This window comes from Aegilops tauschii, chromosome 1, assembly GCF_002575655.3.
Source record: "Aegilops tauschii subsp. strangulata cultivar AL8/78 chromosome 1, Aet v6.0, whole genome shotgun sequence".
Lineage (NCBI taxonomy): Eukaryota > Viridiplantae > Streptophyta > Magnoliopsida > Poales > Poaceae > Aegilops > Aegilops tauschii.
Genome location: NC_053035.3, coordinates 85704639 through 85720051, shown reverse-complemented (window position 1 = coordinate 85720051; position 15413 = coordinate 85704639).

The window sequence follows — 15413 nt, the reverse complement described above, 5'->3', positions numbered from 1 at the left end:
GCAACAAGAAAAGGTTTAAGCTTGGGGGAGTTGATACGTCGCCGTCGAATCTACTTTTCCAAAGACTTTTGCCCTTGTTTTGGACTCTAACTTGCATGATTTGAATGGAACTAACCCGGACTGACGCCGTTTTTAGCAGAATTGCCATGGTGTTATCTTTGTGCAGAAACAAAAGTTCTCGGAATGACCTGAAACTTCACGGAGATTATTTTTGGAAATAATAAAAAATACTGGCGAAAGAATCAAGGCCAGGGGGCCCACACCCTGTCCACGAGGGTGGGAGGCGCACCTGCCCCCCTGGGCGCGCCCCCTGCCTCGTGGGCCCCCTGGTGCTCCACCGACCTCAACTCCAACTCTATATATTCACGTTCGGGGAGAAAAAATCAGAGAAAAGGATTCATCGCGTTTTACGATACGGAGCCGCCGCCAAGCCCTAAACTCTCCCGGGAGGGCTGATCTGGAGTCCGTTCGGGGCTCCGGAGAGGGGAATCCGTCGCCGTCGTCATCATCAACCATCCTCCATCACCAATTTCATAATGCGCACCGTCGTGCGTGAATAATTCCATCGTAGGCTTGTTGGACGGTGATGGGTTGGATGAGATTTATGATGTAATCGAGTTAGTTTTGTTAGGGTTTGATCCCTAGTATCCACTATGTTTTGAGATTGATGTTGCTATGACTTTGCTATGCTTAATGCTTGTCACTAGGGCCCGAGTGCCATGATTTCGGATCTGAACCTATTATGTTTTCATGAATATATGTGAGTTCTAGATCCTATCTTGCAAGTCAATAGTCACCTACTATGTGTTATGATCCGGCAACCCGAAGTGACAATAATCGGGACTACTCCCGGTGATGACCATAGTTTGAGGAGTTCATGTATTCACTATGTGTTAATGCTTTGGTCCGGTACTCTATTAAAAGGAGGCCTTAATATCCCTTAGTTTCCATTAGGACCCCGCTGCCACGGGAGGGTAGGACAAAAGATGTCATGCAAGTTCTTTTCCATAAGCACGTATGACTATATTCGGAATACATGCCTACAATACATTGATGAATTGGAGCTATTTCTGTGTCACCCTACGATATGACTGTTACATGATGAACCGCATCCGGCATAATTCTCCATCACCGATCCAATGCCTACGAGCTTTTCACATATTGTTCTTCGCTTATTTACTTTTCCGTTACCACTGTTACAATCACTACGAAACTATTACTGTTACTTTTGCTACCGTTACCATTACTTCCATACTACTTTGCTACTAAATACTTTGCTGCAGATATTAAGTTATCCAGGTGTGGTTGAATTGACAACTCAACTGCTAATACTTGAGAATATTCTTTGGCTCCCCTTGTGTCGAATCAATAAATTTGGGTTGAATACTCTACCCTCGAAAACTGTTGCGATCCCCTATACTTGTGGGTTATCAGTAGGTTCGTCATGGTCTAGTAACATGACTTCCAGAACAGGATTACCGTACCACTCTGGTGTGGAACATGCTCTGGTTAGACCTACGAGGTTTGGTAGTAACTTGATCTGAAGTTTCATGATCATCATCATTAGTTTCCTCTCTAGTTGGTGTAGGCATGACGAGAATGGTTTTCTCTAATGAGTTACTTTCCAATTCGAGAGAAGGTACAATTACCTCATCAAGTTCTACTTTCCTCCCACTCACATCATTCGAGAGAAACTCCTTCTCTAGAAAGGATCCATTCTTAGCTACAAAGATCTTGCCTTCGGATTTGTGATAGAAGGTGTACCCAACATTTTGTTTTGGGTATCCTATGAAGACATATTTCTCCGATTTGGGTTCGAGCTTATCAGGCTGAAGCTTTGTCACATAAGCATCGCAACCCTAAACTTTAAGAAACGATAGCTTAGGTTTCTTGCCAAACCACAGTTCATGCGGTGTCGTCTCAACGGATTTAGATGGTGCCCTATTTAATGTGAATGTAGCTGTCTCTAATGCATAACCCCAAAACGATAGTGGTAAATCGGTAAGAGACATCATCATAGATCGCACCATATCCAATAAAGTATGGTTACGACGTTCGGACACACCATTACGATGTGGTGTTACAGGTGGCGTGAGTTGTGAAACTATTCCACATTGTGTTAAATGAAGGCCAAACTCGTAACTCAAATATCCGCTTCCGTGATCAGATCGTAGAAACTTTATTTTCTTATTACGATGATTCTCCACTTCACTCTGAAATTCTTTGAACTTTTCAAATGTTTCAGACTTGTGTTTCATTAAGTAGATATATGCTACCTCTTGAGCACTGCGTTGGTTTTCCCTTGAAGAGGAAAGGGTGATGCAGCAAAGTAGCGTAAGTATTTCCCTCAGTTTTCGAGAACCAAGGTATCAATCCAGTAGGAGGCCACGCACGAGTCCCTCGCACCTACACAAACAAATAAATCCTCGCAACCAACGCGGTAAGGGGTTGTCAATCCCTACACGGTCACTTACGAGAGTGAGATCTGATAGATATGATAAGATAATATTTTTGGTGGTATTTTTATGATAAAGACGCAAAGTAAAATAGAAGCAAAATAAAAGGCAACGGAAATAGCTAAGTGTTGGAAGATTAATATGATGGACAATAGACCCGGGGGCCATAGGTTTCACTAGTGGCTTCTCTCGAGAGCATAAGTATTTACGGTGGGTTAACAAATTACTATTGAGCAATTGACAGAATTGAGCATAGTTATGAGAATATCTAGGTATGATCATGTATATAGGCATCACGTCCGAGACAAGTAGACCGACTCCTGCCTGCATCTACTACTATTACTCCACACATCGACCGCTATCCAGCATGCATCTAGAGTATTAAGTTCATAAGAACAGAGTAACGCTTTAAGCAAGATGACATGATGTAGAGGGATAAACTCATGCAATATGATATAAACCCCATCTTGTTATCCTCGATGGCAACAATACAATACGTGCCTTGCTGCCCCTACTGTCACTAGGAAAGGACACCGCAAGATTGAACCCAAAGCTAAGCACTTCTCCCATTGCAAGAAAGATCAATCTAGTAGGCCAAACCAAACTGATAACTCGAAGAGGCTTGCAAAGATAACCAATCATACATAAAAGAATTCAGAAGATTCAAATATTGTTCATAGATAAACTTGATCATAAACCCACAATTCATCGGTCTCAACAAACACACCGCAAAAGAAGATTACATCGAATATATCTCCATGAGAGAGGGGGAGAATATTGTATTGAGATCCAAAAAGAGAGAAGAAGCCATCTAGCTAATAACTATGGACCCGAAGGTCTGAGGTAAACTACTCACACATCATCGGAGAGGCTATGGTGTTGATGTAGAAGCCCTCCGTGATCGATGCCCCTTCCGGCGGAGCTCCGGAATAGGCCCCAAGATGGGATCTCACGGGTATAGAAGGTTGCGGCGGTGGAATTAGGTTTTTGGCTCCGTATCTGGTAGTTTGGGGGTACGTAGGTATATATAGGAGGAAGAAGTACGTCGGTGGAGCAACAGGGGGCCCACAAGGGTGGAGGGCGTGCCCAGGGGGGTAGGCGCGCCCCCCTACCTCGTGGCCTCCTGGTTGATGCCTTGACGTAGGGTCCAAGTCCTCTGGATCACGTTCGTTCCAAAAATCACGTTCCCGAAGGTTTCATTCCGTTTGGACTCCGTTTGATATTCTTTTTCTGCGAAACTCCGAAATAGGCAAAAAACAGCAATTCTGGGCTAGGCCTCCGGTTAATAGGTTAGTCCCAAAAATAATATAAAAGTGTATAATAAAGCCCAATAATGTCCAAAACAGAATATAATATAGCATGGAACAATCAAAAATTATAGATACGTTGGAGACGTATCAATATACCCATATCTGCTCAAATCATCTATGTAGGTCAGAAAATAATGATACTCGCCACGAGCCTCAACACTCATTGGACCGCATACATCGGTATGTATTATTTCCAATAAGTCATTGGCTCGCTCCATTGTTCCGGAGAATGGAGTTTTTGTCATCTTGCCCATGAGGCATGGTCCGCAAGTACCAAATGATTCATAATCAAGTGATTCCAAAAGCCCATCTACATGGAGTTTCTTCATGCGCTTTACACCAATATGTCCTAAACTGCAGTGCCACAAATATGTTGCACTATCATTATCAACTTTGCATCTTTTGGCATCAACATTATGAATATGTGTATCACTAGGATCGAGATTCAATAAACCATTTACATTGGGTGTATGACCATAGAAGGTTTTATTCATGTAAACAGAACAACAATTATTCTTTGACTTAAATGAATAACTGTATTGCAATAAACATGATCCAATCATATCCATGCTCAACGCAAACACCAAATAACATTTATTTAGGTCCAATACTAATCTCGAAGGTAGAGGGAGTGTGCGATGGTGATCTTATCAACCTTGGAATCACTTCAAAAACACATAGTCACCTCGCCCTTAACTAGTCTCTGTTCATTCTGTAACTCCTGTTTCGAGTTACTTATCTTAGCAACTGAACCGGTGAAAGGATCGAGAAGAGGTGTCTAGAGGGGGGGGGGTGTGAATAGACTCTAATCAAGAAAAGTTGCAGTTTTTAGTTTCCTTGAGTTGAAGTGGAGTATTAGCACAAGTTTAAACATTCACAATACATATCAAGCAAGCATGCAAGCATACAAAGAGTATATGAGCAGCGGAAAGTAAGACATGCAAGTTGCAAGAATGTAAAGAGAAGGGATTGGAGTGTGCAAACGCAATTTGGAGACACGGAGATTTTTTATCCGTGGTTCCGATAGGTGGTGCTATCGTACATCCACGTTGATGGAGACTTCAACCCACGAAGGGTAACGGTTGCGCGAGTCCACGAAGGGCTCCACCCACGAAGGGTCCACGAAGAAGCAACCTTGTCTATCCCACCATGGCCGTCGCCCACGAAGGACTTGCCTCACTAGGGTAGATATTCACGAAGTAGGCGATCTCCTTGCCCTTACAAACTCCTTGGTTCAACTCCACAATCTTGTCGGAGGCTCCCAAGTGACACCTAGCCAATCTAGGAGACACCACTCTCCAAGAAGTAACAAATTGTGTGTTGATGATGAACTCCTTGCTCTTGTGCTTCAAATGATAGTCTCCCCAACACTCAACTCTCTCTCATAGGATTGGATTTGGTAGAAAGAAGATTTGAGTGGAAAGCAACTTGGGGAAGGCTAGAGATCAAGATTTATGTGGTTGGAATGGAATATCTTGACCTCAACACAAGTGTAGGTGGTTCTCTCTCAGAAAATATGTATTGGAAGTGTAGGCATGTTCTGATGGCTCTCTTCACAAATGAAGAGTGGGTGGAGGGGTATATATAGCCTCCACACAAAATCTAACCGTTACACACAAATCACCAAACTCGGTGGGACCGAATCATTAAACTCGATCGGACCGATTTAGTTCAAAATGTGAACATTAGGATTCTCGGTGGGACCGACATGAACAACTCAGTGGGACCGATGTGCTAGGGTTAGGGTAAATTCAAAACTCGGTTTGACCGATTACTCAAACTCGGTGGGACCGATTTGGGTAATAAGTGAAATAGAATGTTGGCCAAGCAAACTCGGTGGGGCCGGTTGCAAATCTCGGTGGGACCGAAACTATTGCAAGAGACAACAGAGAGTTTGCAAGCCCATCTCGGTGAGACCGAGATCCCATCGGTGAGACCGAACTGATTAGGGTTTCTGGCAGTGGCTATGTCAACTGAACTCAGTGGCTCCAGATGGAAAGAATCGGTGGGGCCGAGTTGGACTTTTGGATTAGGACATATGTGGAAGTGAGAAAGTGGTTGAGGGCTTTGGAGCATATCACTAAGCACTTTGAGCAAGCAAGCCATTAAGCAACACCTCATCCCTTCTTAATAGTATTGGCTTTCCTATGGACTCAATGTGATCTTGGATCACTTAAAATAGAAAATGTAGAGTCCTGAGCTTTGAGCTTGAGCCAATCCTTTGTCCTTAGCATCTTGAAGGGGTTCCACATCCTCTTGTCCAGGCCACTCCATTGTTGAACTTATCTGAAACATACTAGGTAGAAGCATTAGTCCAACAAGAGATATGTTGACATTAATTACCAAAATCACCCAGGGAGCACTTGTGCTTTCAACCGGTATCAAATACCCTGGGGTTACTATGAACACTAGTAAAATACACATCAATAACATGTATATCAAATATACCTTTGTTCACTTTTCCATCCTTCTTATCCGCGAAGTATTTGGGGTAGTTCTGCTTTCAGTGACCATTCCCTTTGAAGTAGAAGCACTCAGTTTCAGACTTAGGTCTAGCTTTGGGCTTCTTCACGGGAGTGGCAACTTGCTTGTCATTCTTCTTGAAGTTCCCTTTCTTTTCCCTTGCCCTTTTTTCTTGAAACTAGTGGTCTTGTTAACCATCAACACTTGATGCTCTTTCTTGTTTTCTACCTTCGCCGATTTCAGCATCGCGAAGAGCTCAGGAATCTTTTCGTTATCCCTTGCACATTATAGTTCATCACAAAATTCTAGTAGCTTGTTGATAGTGACTAGAGAACTCTGTCAATCACTATCTTATCTGGAAGATTAACTCCCACTTGATTCAAGTGATTGTAGTACCCAGATATTCTGAGCACATGCTCACTGGTTGAGCTATTCTCCTTCATCTTGTAGGCAAAGTACTTGTCAGAGGTCTCATACCTCTCGACACAGGCATGAGTCTGAAATACCAATTTCAGCTCTTGGAACATCTCATATGCTCCGTGGCGTTCAAAACATTTTTGAAGTCCCGGTTCTAAGCCGTAAAGCAAGGTGCACTAAACTATTAAATAGTCATCATACCGAGCTTGCCAGACGTTCATAACGTCTGCATCTGCTCCTGCAATATGTCTGTCACCAAGCCGTGCATCAAGGACACAATTCTTCTGTGCAGCAATGAGGATAATCCTCAGATCACGGACCCAGTCCGCATCAATGCTACTATTATCTTTCAACTTAGTTTTCTCTAGGAACATATCAAAAAATAAAACAAGCACTACAAAAAAAAAGACACATCCGTGACATTTTGGGCCGAACGAATTTTTTTTCTGTCATACATATGACACTTCTATGACGAAATTATGACAAAACCCGGTATCATCATAGATGTGGTGGGCTCCTACTTCTATGACAAAAAATCATGACAGAAAATGGGCTTTTCGTCCTAGGCGGGCCGGAGACGCAGCTGCATGACATTCTTTGGGCCTCCATGACGGAAAAAACTGTGGTAGAAGCGAGGGCGAGGAAAATTTTGGGGAGTTCCCGGTTACGGTGGGAGGTCGGGGGCCGAGCGATGCGCGTTTCTCTCATACACGTACGCGCGTGTGTGCGAGGCGTTGGCTCTAACTGAACCCGAGCGAGGCGTTGGGCTTTAACTGAACCCGAGCGATTGCACTGCAGGCTACGCGTTACTGAACCCGAGCGATCGATCAATGGCTGTTAACTGAACCCGATCGAGCGATTCCTTCGCTACTGCTGCTAACTGAAGCTGATCGATGCTGCCTCTGGGATGAACAATGAGCGTTGCGGGGGGGGGGGGGTTGGATGAACAGTGGGCGGTGGCGTTGCCTCTGGATGAACAGGACCCCGTGGTGTGGAGGGCTGGATGAACAGTAGACGGTGGAGGGGTGCCCGTGGAGGGGTGGTTGAACAGGACCCCGTGGTGTGGATGGCTGGATGAACAGTAGACGGTGGAGGGGTGCCCATGGAGGGGTGGTTGAACAGTAGCCGGTGGAGTAGCGCGCGGTGGAGGCTGGATGAACAGGAGCCCGTGGAGACTGGAGGAGGTCGACGGTAGCCCGTGGAGGCTGGAGGAGGTCGACGGTGGAGATGAACAGTATCCCGTGGAGTCCCGTTTTGCGGTACGCCACACCCCTCCCGATGAACAGGACCCCCGTTTCGACCGTAGGAGGTCCGTTTCATCCGTTTTGCGGTACGCCACACCCCTCCCGATCAACAGGACCCCCGTTTCGACCGTAGGAGGTCCGTTTCGTCCGTTTTGCGGTACACCCCTCCCGATCAACAGGACCCCCGTTTCGACCGTAGGAGGTCTGTTTCGTCCGTTTTGCGGTACGCCAGACCCCTCCCGATGAACAGGATCCCATTTCGAACGTGGCCGGTCGAACACAAGGCTGTTTCCTCCGTTCTGCGGTACGCGAGGCCTCGTTTCCATCGCCTATTCCGTCCAAGCCCTCCCGATGAACACGACCATGCATTCCGTTCCGACCCAGCCGGTTGGCTCCCATGCGTCCCGTTGCCTCCCGATGAACACGAGCATTCCGTTACCTCCCCATGAACACGACGACGACGCTGTTTCTCCGTTCCGACCCAGCCATGTCAACGAGCCCTCACCGTACGTATGCGCGAGTAGGCGTTCGAGACCCTGCCCGTATCTACACATACGTGGCCGTATTTTCTTTATTGCACCTTGGCCGCTGTACGTACGTGTACATGCTACGTGCGCGCCTCTACTACGACACGTACGCGCCTCTACTATGACACGTGCGTGCCTCTACATCCACCAGTATATATGTACGTACACGTTCGCGACCAGAATGACAACGCTACGTATGCTTCGACCAGGTGGGTCCCGACTGTCAGGCACTTCCTTGCATGCGAAGATGTAGCTGGTGGGTCCCAGCAGTCAGGGGGGCGAATCGTTTTGTTTTTTTTGCCCGGACGCACTTCCTTGCGTGCGAAGGTGTAGCTGGTGGGTCCCAGCAGTCAGGGGGGAAACGTTTTTTCGCGAAATACGGTGGCCCGTCTGGTGGGTCCCCGCTGTCAGGTGGAGGAATAATTATTTTGCGCGTAATAAGGAGGCACTTCCTTGCTGCAGACGTGGACCCAGCTATCAGCGTCTCCACGCACAGTACTCTTCCGATGGAAGTCGGTCGTTGACCACATTGACCACGCCGCGCCGAGAGCACCACGGCGGTGGACGACGGCGAGGCCTAGGAAGGGGACGACACGGAGGCAGGGAAGACTCGGCAGTTGTTTCCCACGTGGAGGGGAGTACGACAGTACGAGGGTTTACTGGTTCTTCTGCCGTCGCCGGAGAATAAAAGCAGGTGTGGGTGAGTAGAGGGATGGCTAGGCCAGCGATGGGAGTACGGTGGGGCGGTGAGGCCCGCGGGGCAGCACAGCCGGCCGCGGGGAGGAGGGGGCAGGCAGTCCCGCCGGCGCTTGTTTGAGCGGCTGGAGCAGGAAGAGCAGAGATTGAAGAAGCACGACGGCCGTTGGATGGACATCCAACAGTCAGTGCTTGTGCGTTAACCTTTTTTCAGGGAAGCCTCAAATCTGTGGAAAACAGCATACAGCCCATCTGCCATTATTTCTAATAATTTGCAGCCCATTTGCTAATTCTTAAGGTTTTTTGGAGCCCATATTCTTTTTGTTAGCATTACAGCCCATATTGTGGCCACGGTTAAAAAATTATACGAAATTTTGCATATTTCGGTGCGGTCCAAACTATTTTTAATCCCGAAATTTCGACTCACATTCAAACTGATTTTAAAAATAAATGTATATCAATATAAAATCCAACAAATTCTCCACGCATAGAAATTAATGTAATTTAAAATCTTGAAATGAAAAAAAAGATATTTGAAACAAATTGTGGTTTGATGTGTTTTAAAAATGTACAGCCCATTTCTCATTACTGATGGGCCATTTTCTCGGCCAGCTGAATGAAAGCTCTCCTCGTCTTGAAAGATTTGCAGCTCAACAGGCCTGACAAGGCGACTTACTTGGCAAATCACAAAAAAACTGGGCTGTGGCCGTGGACCCAGCTGTGAGCCTCTCCACGTACAGTACTCTTCCGATGGAAGTCGTTCCTTGACCACGTTGACCACGCCGCACGGAGAGCACCACGGCGGTTGACGACGGCGAGGCCTAGGAAGGGGACAACGCGGAGCCGGGGTAGACGCGGCAGTGGAAGCCCGCGCGGAGAAGAGTACGAGGGTTCACTGGTTCGGCTGTGGTGTGAGGCTGCCATCGCCGCAGGGCCTGGCTAGCGGTGGGAATAGTAGGGGGCGGTGAGGCCTCTGCGGCAGCACAGCCGGCCACAGGAGGCAGGAGCATGCGGCACGACCGGCGCTGCTTTGGGCGGCTGGAGCAAGAAGACCAGAGGTTGAAGAAGCACTACGGCCGTTGGATGGACATCGTACGGTCACTGGAGCTAGAATCGTTCATATTGATTAAGTTGACAAAGCCCTTCGTCCCCGTCAACTTAGTAGGCCCACAAGTCAGCCTCCCACCAAGGTGGGTCCCAGCTAGCCGGGCAGAATTCATTTTTTGTGCGTAATAAGAGGCACTTCCGGTGGGTCCGAGCTGACAGCGGGGGGAACGTTTTTTCGCGAAATACGGTGGCCCGTCCGGTGGGTCCCAGCAGTCAGGGGGAAACGATTTTTTCGCAAAATACTGGTGGCCCGTCCGGTGGGTCCCCGCTGTCAGGTGGAGGAATAACTATTTTCCGCGTAATAAGGAGGCACTTCCTTGCGGCTGCCGTGGACCCAGCTGTCAGCCTCTCCACGTACAGTACTCTTCCGGTGGAAGTCGGTCATTGACCACATTGACCACGCCGCGCCGAGAGCACCACGGCGGTGGACGACGGCGAGGCCTAGGAAGGGGACGACGCGAAGCCGGGCAAGACGCGGAAGTGGATGCCCACGCGGAGAGGAGTACGAGCGTTCACTGGTTCGGCTGCGGTGTGAGGCTGCCGTCGCCGCAGAATAACAGGGGGTGTGGGTGAGTGGAGGGATGGCCTGGCCAGTGGTGGGAGTAGTATGGGGGCGGTGAGGCCTCCGTGGTAGCACAGCCGGCCACGGGAGGCAGGAGCAGGTCGCACGACCGGCGCTGCTTTGGGCGGCTGGAGCAAGAAGACCAGAGGTTGAAGAAGCACTATGGCCGTTGGATGGACATCATACGGTCACTGGAGTATTGACTAAGTTGACGAAGCCCTCCGTCCCCGTCAACTTAGTAGGCCCACAAGTCAGCCCAACAATATGGTGGGTCCCAGCTAGCAAGGGGGTATTCATTTTTTTGGGCGTAATAAGGAGGCACTTCCTTGCGTGCGAAGATATAGCTGGTGGGTCCCACCTGTCAGCGGGGGGACCGTTTTTTTTTTTGCAAAATACAGAGGCCCTTCCTGTGGGTCCTAGCTGTCAGGTGGAGGAATCATTATTTTGCGCGTAATAAGGAGGCATTTCCTTGCGTGCGGCCGTGGACCCAGCTGTCAGCCTCTCCACGTACATTCCACTTCCGATGGATGTCATTCATTGACCACGTTGACCAGGCCGCGCCGTGAGCACCAGGGCGGTGGACGACGGCGAGGCCTTGGAAGGGAATGACACGGAGCCAGGGAATACTCGGCAGTTGTTTCCCACGCGGAGGAGTATGAGGGTTTACTGGCTCGTCTGCCGTCGCCGGAGAATAACAGCATGTGTGGGTGAGTAGAGGGATGGCTAGGCCAGCGATGGGAGTACGGTGGGGCCGTGAGGCCTGCGCGGCAGCATAGCCGGCCGCGGGAGGAGGGAGCAGGCAGTCCCGCCGGCGCTTGTTTGACCGGCTGGAGCATGAAGAGCAGAGATTGAAGAAGCACGACAGCCGTTGGATGGACATCCAACAGTCACTGCTCTCATGTGTTGACTAAGTTGACAAGGTGTTGCGTGTGCGTCAACCTTTTTTTTATGAAAGCATACGCGTCAACCTGTAGTAGGCGCACAAGTCAGCCTCAAATCTGTGGAAAACAGCATACAACCCATCTGCCATTATTTCTAATAATGTACAGCCCATTTGCTAATTCTTAAGAATTTTTTTGGAGCCCATCTTCTTTTTGTTAGCATTACACCCCATATTGTGGCCACGGTTAAAAAGTATACAAAATTTTGCATATTTCGGTGCGGTCAACTATTTTTAATCCAGAAATATCGATTCACATTCAAACTATTTTGAAAAATAATTTATATAAATATAAAATCCAAATAATTTTCCACGCATAAAAATCAATGGAATTTAAGATCTTGTAATGAAAAAATTGAAACTAATTCCCGGTTTGATGTGTTTTAAAAATGTACAACCCATTTCTGGGCAAACCGAATGAAACTCTCCTCGTCTTGGAAGATTTGCAGCCCAGCAGGGCCGATAAAGCAAGTAGGCCTTGTTTGGGTATTTCTTAAAAAATAGAACTGGGCTAGCCATTTTCAGCAAGAAAAAAACACAACTGGGCTCATGATGTGGTAAACATAAATAAAACCCTGGCTAGACGGGCCACAACCCCCGCACAGCCCCGTTGTTACCCTGATCCGTCGCTAAAACTAGTATAAATAATAACTGCTTGTTCCTCAAAAAAAACTGCGCGACTTGCTGTGTCCCTGGTGTCAGCCGCTCGTAGTGTAATTCTCTCGTTTATTGACTACGTTGACAATGGCGTGAGCCCCAGATGTCCAACCATTAGGAGGAACCATATTTTTGGGCTTGTACTATAGAGGTACTTGCTTGTGTACTGCCATGACGCTGGTGGGTCCCTACTGTCATCCTCTCCACGTACAGTCATCTCCTTGTTCCTCTCGGTTGTTGACGACGTTGACAACGCAAGAGGGCGGCGCACCGCGCACCGCGAGTGAACCAAGGCCGCAAGGCGGAGGACGACGGCGAGGCCTCGGACGGAACGAACAGGAGCCGTTGAAGATGCGCCGGTCCAGTCGCAGGTGGAGGGGAGTACGAGGGTTGACTGGTTCGGGCGCGGGTGCGTGTTGGGGCTGACGTCGCCGGAGAATAACAGGACGTGTGGGGGAATAGAGAGAGGGACTGGCCAACGTTGGAGGGTACGTACGGTAGGATGGCGGAGGCGCAGCCAGCCATGGGAGGCGGGAGCAGGCGGAGCCGACGGGGTGGTTTGGTTTGGGCGGCTGGAGGAAGAAGAAGACAAGAGATAGAAGATACACGACAGATGTTGGATGTCAATCCAACGGCTGGTAGGCAGAATCGTTTGTTGACTGGCTAGTAAGTCGACACCACCTTGGATAGGCTATTTCCTCGCGGGTCCCAAATGTCAGAATCCAAATCTGTCACGGTCATGCAGCCTTTCCTATGAAAATTTACAGCCCATTCGATGTGCTAGTTCGAAATAAGTTTGTGGGTGCTGGTGGGGGCTAATCACTTGGCTTCTGTAATGCACAGTGAGCTCAAGCAGCCGGCGAGAGTGATGTTATTTCCCTTGGTTGGGATTTGTTACAATATTTCACTCTAAATTAAACGAATGGCAAGCCATTTGCCTTATTTCAAAGAAAATATGACAGTCACAGCCGAGTTGAAAAGGGCAGGAACATCTAACTCCAGCTTACAAACTGTACAAAAGCACGAGGGTTAATTGTTCATCAGGTTTACAAAAAAACTAGATTGAAAAGGGCAACAACATCTAACTCCAGCACTGTTTTCGGCAGTCACAGTCAAATGGATCGGTCAGGTCCATAGAATGAACATCCTCGGTCGTAAAATTTACTGAATTATGACCACAATATGTTGTAAATAGAAGCCCGGCACGTTCAGAAGCCCTTTTGCCCACCTGAAACTCCTTTTTTTGCTCTTCGACATACCCATCCGTCAAAACAAAGCTGCTGATAAACTTAAGCCTGATGGACAATAGTAACCTCGCATTCAGCAGGAAGAATGTGACAAATCTTGTGTTTGCACGGTTGGCTACATATCGTTCTAGCGTTATTGTCTTCAATCGAATCTCATGAGAAGTGAGAAAATCCCGATGCTTATGAATCCACCGATTGGTTATAACTTTCTTACCCCGTCCTGTTGCCTAAATAGACATGAAGATTGAAAACAGTTAAGGTCTAAAAGAAGAGTGTCGAAAGAGCAACAGCTGAACGGTTAATTCTAGTACACTATATGCGGGCTTCCAATGTGCGTGAAATTATCACCTTTATATACAACTTCTCCAGACATGGAAAGCATTGCAGCAAGCCAATAATCTTGTTCAGATCAAAACTATTCATTTGGATATATAAGATCTTGACAGAATCCAGCACCATTGATAGGCCATCCATGCAGAAACTCTTCATTGAGCATAGAACATAATATTAGTACAAAATGTGTACTCCAAGATGATATATAAATTATGCGCAAAAATTTAAAATGCAGCTTATGGTTACAAGTGTAGATGATAATATAAAGTACCTGAAGAACTGTAGAGCCAAACACCATATTGAAATGAGAACAGAGATCGTGTATTACACCCAAGGTCTCCAGTTTAGGCGCAGAGAGGACGGTTATTTGCAACGGTGAATAACTAGAATCAAGGATCAACCTTTGAAGTGAAGGGGCATCTTGGATGATGAGCTGCCTTCCGTCAAAAGAAATTCCAATTCTTACAAGGTTAGGCGACTTTATTTGGAGACAACCGATTCTAACTGTGAAAACAAGCACCAAGCACTCCAGCGCAGGGCAACTGGAGTGGATGATGCTGTGCAATGAGGCCTCCGATATACGAACCCGCACAAGTGAAAGTTTCTTGAGAAATGGGAGTCGAAGGTTTAGTACCAGATTGTCTGGTAGGTAGCACAGCGCAAAGGTGGCGGTGTGGAGAGAGGACGAGAACCGCGAGATGGACATCGGTGCTGAGGGCACATGTTCATGGCGTTCGGTATGTGGTATGTGATTTCCAGGGGAATAGTAGAACTCAAGCAGCTGTAGTTCTGTGAATTCAGGGGATTTCAGCCAGGCGTCCACCGTGCAGGGCATGGTATGCTTGCTCAGGTAGCATGACGGGATGCAGAGGCTTTGAACGGAGCCCTGGTGGGACGAGATGATGGCTCTGGGGATTTCAAAATCATTGAAGAGAGATAGCTGACGACAGTCGAGATTAAGGGGCACGGCACGCCATAGAGGGAGCCCCCGAATTGAGAGGACTTGGGTGCGGCAGCAATCCTTGGCGGGGAGAAGCAAGATGATCTCCCCAAGGACGGCGTCCGGGAGATCGCTGATGCGGTCCACCCGAGATTCTACGGGTTCCTGGGATCCGGTGGGGGCGGGGTCGCCGCTTCTCCCCGCGCTGCCGGGTGCGGGATCTACAACAGGCGTCGCCGCTGGCGGGAGCCTCATCTTCTTGGCGCTGGGGTCAGCCGACTCCATTTTCCTCGAGGGCGTCGCGTTGCGCTCACGGATTTGAGCAGAGTAATGAATGAGGAGCCTAGTTGTAGTGCGAGCGAAGAAGAAGGTGAGCTGGGGGTTTTCTGTAGGAGTGAGGAAGAAGGGGGGCTGGGGTTTTCTGTAGGAGTGAGGTGAGGAATTTGGGGGTACGAGTGGAGCGATCTGACGTGAGGTGGGTGGGAGCGAGGAGGAAGAAGAGCACCCAGCTTTT